Source organism: Petaurus breviceps, unplaced genomic scaffold (genome assembly GCF_028583685.1).
Source record: "Petaurus breviceps papuanus isolate PSGF00001 unplaced genomic scaffold, PetGlider_PUasm1.0 90740, whole genome shotgun sequence".
NCBI classification, from domain to species: domain Eukaryota; kingdom Metazoa; phylum Chordata; class Mammalia; order Diprotodontia; family Petauridae; genus Petaurus; species Petaurus breviceps.
The window spans coordinates 6,912,625-6,919,577 of record NW_027187330.1 but is presented as its reverse complement, the minus strand read 5'-3'; positions in this window follow the sequence as shown (position 1 = coordinate 6,919,577).

Sequence of the window (6,953 nt, the reverse complement as noted above, 5' to 3'; positions counted from 1 at the left end):
ACTAGGGTTTGAATTGCTTAGTGGATAGAGTGCTTGACTTGGAGTCAAGAAAACCTGCATTTAAATCCTGCATCTTAGTAGTTCTGTGACCCTGGTCAAATTACTTAAACCCCTTTCAGTCTTATTTTTTTTTCCTCTGTAAAATGAGGATAATAGCACCTACATCATGGAGTTGTTGTGAGGACCAAATGATATAATAGCATGTAAAAACAATTTGCAAACCTTAAAGCATTATATGGGGCATTTAGGTGGCCTGGTGGATAGAATGCTGTGCTTGAAGGTAGGAAGACTCATCTGAGTTCAGATCCAGCCTCAGATACTTACTGTGTGACCCTGGGCAAGCTGTTTAACTCTTATTTGTCGCGGTTCCTCATCTGTCAAATGAGCTGGAGAAGGAAATGGCAAACAACTACATTATCTTTGTCACATCGTAAGCACTTAATAAATGTTTTTTCATTCATTCATTCCATTCACCCATTCATTCACTCACTCATTCATTCATTCATTCATTCATTCATTCATTCATTCATTCATTCAGCATGACTATCACTTTCTCTGTCCTGGATACTAGAACCTCTTAATGACATTGGAGACTGCATTAGCTTCTGTAACTGCTCTATCATACTGTTGACTCACATAGCATTTACAATCCACTCAAATGCCAGACCTTTCTTCAGGCTACTTTCTAGTTGTACTGCCATTTATTTTGTACTTGTGAAGTGGATTTTTGAACCTGAGCTTAAGATTTTATGTTCATCCATGTAAAATTCATTTGACAACTTTAGCCCAACATTTTAACTTATCAAGATTCTTTTTGCATATGAATCTGTGAACATTTATTACATAGTTAAAATGTCTATTAAAATTAACTTGATAGTAACAGAACAGTCTTGCTTATCTACACCCTCACCTGAAATTCCTTTTGATCCCGTGTGTCTGTGTGTGTTAAATGTTTCATTTGCATCACTTTAGCCACTATGTTCTCCTCTCAAGACCTTTTTGGATCTAGATTATGTTATCCAGTATGTTAAGTCTCCCTCCTAGCTTTCTGTCATTTGATAATTTGAGAAAGATATCATATGTACCATTGTCAAAGTCATTTATAAAAATGTGCAACATCCCAGGGCCAAAACTAGATCTGGGAACACTGGAGACTTTTGAAGTTGAAGTTGAACCATTCATGACTATTCTTTGAGTTTGGCCCTTCAACCATTTCCAAATCCATCTAATTGTACAGCCATCTCTGTGTCTCTTCCTATTTTCCACAAGAATAGCATGAGCCACTTTGTCAAATGCTTGCTTAAAGTATAGGCACATTGCAGATATAGTATTCCCATAATCTAGAATATCAAAAAAGGAAACTTGGCATTATTTATTTCCTTTTCTACTTTCCAAACCTACTTTTCCCATTCTCTTGTGGCTACCATACTCTGCCATTGCTGGGGCCATCTCCTTGACTCTGACGTCACTTGACTTCATATTCATCTTCCTCTTTGATTTTTTAAAGTCTTGCTATTTTAAAGTTTATTTTGAAGTCTCACTATTGCCCAAGAATCCCTTGTCTTTCTGATCTTCTGTTATTCTTGACCTGCAAATTCTTTAAGACCAAGGATCTCTATCAACGGATTTCTTAATTCTTGATCCAGGACTCCTGAATTTTGCTACAGAAAGTCAGGAAGTTGTGTTGATTTCATACACTATTCACACATTGAGGAGCCTTATTGATATCTTAGCTCAACTTTCACAGTAGCTGTTTTAAGCTATTTCTTCTTTCCTCTCTGCTAACCACCCCCATCCTCATATTTTAACAAATGACCTGGCCTCTTATTTAACTGAAAAGATGAGGGTTATGAGGTGTATTTATATTCACTCAGATTATCATTTCTTTTTTTTTGTTTGTTTGTTTGTTTTTTGAGGGCAATTGGGGTTAAGTGACTTGCCCAAAGTCACACAGCTAGTATGTCAAGTATCTGAGGCTGGATTTGAACTCAGGTCCTTCTGACTCCAGGGCCTGTGCTCTATTCACTGTGCCACCTAGACGCCCGATTCTCTTCATTTCTGAAACCTCTGGAGCATCATTTGTTAGTGTCCTCCCCCTCCTTGATGCAGCTTGATATGGACTTTGTGTAAAGAAATGATAGGGATTTGTCCTGTAATTTCACTGTTTTGGAAATTACCAGGTAAGTCAACTCCACAAATGTAAGTAGGCAGCTTCTCTGCGCTTCATAATCTGATGGAGTTGCCTAAAACAGGAGGGTCAAACTCAAAGAGAAATAGATCCCTGCCAGGACTCATTGACTTAGAAAACTACAAGTTAACATTATCTATGTTGTGTTGTAGTTTTATTTAAGTTAATCATTTCCCAGTTACACCTTAATCTGGTCTGGGCTGCTCTGGGGCTTTTGCTGGCCACTGGAAGCTGGTGGGCTGTGAGTTTAATACCTCTGGACTAGAGCACCTAGAGTCTATGTGATTTCCCCAGAATCCCACAGCTAGCATGGCCATTTAGGGCTGGAAGGGACCTTGGAAATTGTTGAGTGCCAAACTGTCATTTTACATATGAGGAAACTGAGGCACAGACATGTTAAGTATCTTGCCCAGGGTCACATAGTTGGTAAGTGTAAATGGCAAGACTTGAGTTCAGGTATTTCTGGCTTTCAGACCAGCTATCTGTTAAATCCATCATGCTAACACTTACTTTGCATGTATTGTATTTACTTAATTTGCATATGTGATATTTTCTTTCTGTCTGCCTCCTCTCCCCTGCCCCCAATAGAATGTAAGCTTCTTGAGAGAAGGGAGGATTTCATTGCTGACTTTGTATCTCCAGCATTTGGCACAGTGCCTTCCAAACAACAGGCATTTAATAAGCGCTTTATGGATTGAATGTTGAGTCATCATTACCTTGATTTTTTACTTTTCTTCTCTCTGGTCACAGAGGGAATATTCCTGCCTCTCAGTAAAATTGATTCTTCTCTATGCTCTTGATTCTACTTCAACCCCTACTCAATTACTCTTGTGTGTACTCACTACTGACTACTTCATAAACTGACTTACAAATATGTTCATTTTCTCTAATAGGAAAGGGAAGGAAAGGGAATGGAAGGGAAGAGAAGGGGAAGTGAGGAGAGGGGAGGGGAAAGGGAGAAAGGGAAAGGTGGAAAGGAAAGGGGAAAGGAAAGGAGAAGGAGAAGGGGAAAGAGAAGGGGAGGGAGGTAAGGCAAAAGAAGGGAAGGGAAGGAAGGGGAAGGGAAGGAAAGAGAAGGGAAGGAAAAGAGGAAGGGAATGAGAGTTACAAAAGGAAACTCAGGGATTGTTTTATCACAATCCTCAATTTCGTCAGTGAGGAAACTGAGGCTCAAAAAAGATTAAATGATTACTTACTGTTGGTCAATGTAAAAACCATCAGATATGCTCCTTCTGGACCACATTTCCTTTTTTAATGCTTGGTGAAGTATTTAGGGTCAATTTGTATTTCATACTTAATTTTCAGCAGACATTCACCGAGTAATTAATATATGTAAGGCATTATGTTAAGCACTAAGGAAGACAGAAGATAAAAAAGACACAGTTCCCCACTGTCATAGGGCTTTCAGTCTAATAGGGTAGATAAAATGCAAGCAAATAGACCTAATGCAAGATGAACTTGCAAGTGTACACATGAGATGGGATAGGAGTAAAAGGGGTCCAGTCTTGAACATCTGAAATCCTATTGAACCCCATCTCTCTGAGAAGCAGTCCTTCAGAAGCAGGCGATCTATGCTTTGGTTCAAGAAGTCTAAATTGATTCAATAGTCTGTGCAAATCTGGGAACTTAACAAAAGAGACAAATCAGCAAATGTATCTTTGCCAAAGCATTAGGGAAACTCGATACAAGTTAATGCATCCTGGTTTTCAGCTGAGGAAACAATCATTTCCCTTTGGATTCTCTGCTGGGTGATGACCTTAAGAGACCAAGCCAGAAGTGGGCTGAAATAAGACTTGAGTGTAATTTTATCAATATTAACAAAACACCCACCTGCCCTTTCTTTCTGGCCTTACCAAAGTGACAATTAAGTGGTGATACACTTATTGTTGACATAGATCTCGTGTCCAGGGCCGCATGATCCAAGCAGTTAAGAGCCACTCCTAAAGCCCAGGTGCTCTTGGTTTCTGTAAGTAATATTGGCAAAGGGTGAGCTGGGATAGCTTCAAGACTTTTGAATTCTGACTTTGGAAACTTCATTGGATAACTTGTATTAGTGAGTCTTTAATAGTTACTGTTTAATGGCAGAAAATAAAAAAAAAGCATACACAGACACACTCTTTAAAGGATTTATCTAGTAATCACTATGATTTGGTGAAAGCACATGTATTTGTCTATTCAACTGCTTCCTGTGGATGGACACATTGTGAAACATTCTGAGATGTTATTCCATTTGATCTTGCAAAATATTTCAAGAAACCAAAAAAAAAATCTGTTTTTGTTTCTGTTGAGCTTATATCAGTGAATATATATATCAGGGATGGCTTCATAGGTTAGTGATCTGAAAGCAAAATGTGAATCAGTGTAGTATAGTTGAATACATGTTAAATTTATAATGTGAGGACTTGGATTTGAAATCTGGCTCTTATTCTACCTGTGTGACCTAGAACAGTTAGCTTAATTACCCTGAGCCTCAGTTTCCTAATCTATAAAATAAGGCCACTGGACTCTAAGTTTCTAAGTTCTTATTAGCCTCTAAATGTAAGGCCTTGTGATGTCATGTATTATAATGTTTCTAGGTAGCTTATTGTTGTGTGGATTTGGGTTCATTATTCTTTTGCAAAAAGAAAGTTGATTTGCATCTAAAGACATACAGTTGTTTTCCAGATTTCCACATTCAACTTGACTATGATTTTCCTTTAGTTTAAATTTTGAATGATTCTTTCAAATAATTTGCTTTTTTAAAAGAACTACCAGACCTGATTCTTTGCTTTCAAGATTCTCCCACCTGAAAAATCATTTAGTTTCTAGTTTTGATCTCATTTCAGCCTATAAGTCTTTCCCCAAAACTTGTCAGGGAGAAGTTTATCACCCCAACGAGGGTGTTGGACTATATGGCCTCCAATATTCCTTCCATTTCTAACAGGCTATGCTCTATGGTATATGGGCTTCTGGCAAAGATGGGATAAAATAGAGAAAACAAACAAACAAACAAGGCAAGTATGTCCTGGTTTGATTTCTAGAAATGTCATTGACTTACAACACACTTTTTTCCTACCCTGAGACAGAACAACAAAGAGTATTGACCTATACTTCGTAATTCTCAATTATTCATTATACGGCTCATTGGCAAGGCAATTCACCTTTGTTTTGCTTCCTTTCTATATGACTTTTTATTTCTATCTTGGTGTTTTTCTTTTTTTCCCTTTCCCTTTCCCTTCCTCGCCTTCACAGAAGAAGAAAACAAATGTAGATAATGTGTTAACGCTTTCTTTTGGTGGTCTTAGCATGGAGACAAAGAAGAAAAGTCAAGTCACTAGATTTTTGTTAGCCATCACATTTTGACCATGTGAGTAATTTACATATTTAGATAGACTGGTATCACCTTAGCTACTTCCTCTCAAAAGGGGATTGTTATATATGTATCCCATTCATGTAACTGGGCTACAGAAACTCAGGTTACCTATCTTTAAAAGTGTGAAACAAGGAATAAGACCAGGAAGGAAGTCAGAAAGAAAGGGTCATAGCGTTAGAGCTGAAAAGGACCTCCATGATCATCTAGTCCACATCCTTCATTTTATTGTTGAGGAAATTGAGGCTAAGAAATGAGGTAAAGTGATTTGTCTGAGGTCACATAGCTAGTGAGTCACCGAGTTAAGATTTGAACCCAAATTCTCCAATTCTAAATAGCATATGGTGTCCCCTTAATTGTGCTGTCTCCCTGTAATAAAGAGTTGAAATCTGTGACCCAACAGTGAACAAATTCAAGACTGAACTGTTAAGTGAAGAAAGTTGAGAACTACTTAAAGACTATTGTACAAACTGCTATGTGACATTCTGCCCTGCAAATACAATCTACTGGTCAACTTTGTACTCCCAACACATTTACCACAGAATCCTAATTGAACCCACCTTATCTCCCTCTTACATTGTAAGCAATATGTGTTAGGAAAAATCAATCCATTTGTATGGGGGAAAACAGACTGGTTTCCTGCCATTGTTTATATTTTCACTAAAACCCAATTTTCCTGGAACTACCATTGAAAACTGTACATTTTATTCAAAACAAGGCAATATTGTTATTGACAGTGCTGCAATGATAATGAGGGCGATCAATTTCTCATTCTCCATTATGGTGATATTGAGTAGATTTTGGAGTAAACTTGCAGTTTAATTAGCCAGTATCAGCATTTTTCCCCCTTTTTACAAACTTTTTTTTTGGGGGATTAGAAGTATTCTTGTCCTATTTGCAAAATAAAAAACCCCCAAAGCCCCAACAACAATAAGTGCTGGTAATAAAAACTGGATAGTTGAGATTTCTTTTTAATTCTTATTAATAATACATTGTGGTTTTATTTTTGCATCTTCTTTTGCACAGACAGTCTTCCCAACTCTTCTGCCAAATTAAGAGTGTAGTTACCAAATCAAGTAATGAAAGTCAAGGGAAAGAGAAAATTCAAGGCAAAATGTTATTTTTCATTATATGTGGAGAGAACAGAGAAGTATGCTACATTGTACAATAACTTTGAAAGAAAGGATGGATGAACAGAGGTCTAGAGTAAGATAAAAGTCTTTCCCATAGATTGGAATTTGTATATAAAGGCTTAATAGAACTGAGAAAGTTTAGTTGTCCAATAGAAATTATGTTGATATATTTAAACTATTGTTCAGATTACCTGTTGAGGTAGACAAAGTTCACTCTGGGTATTTTAGGGTTTGTGTTTCCTTTCCTTTCCTTTCCTTTCCTTTCCTTTCCTTTCCTTTCCTT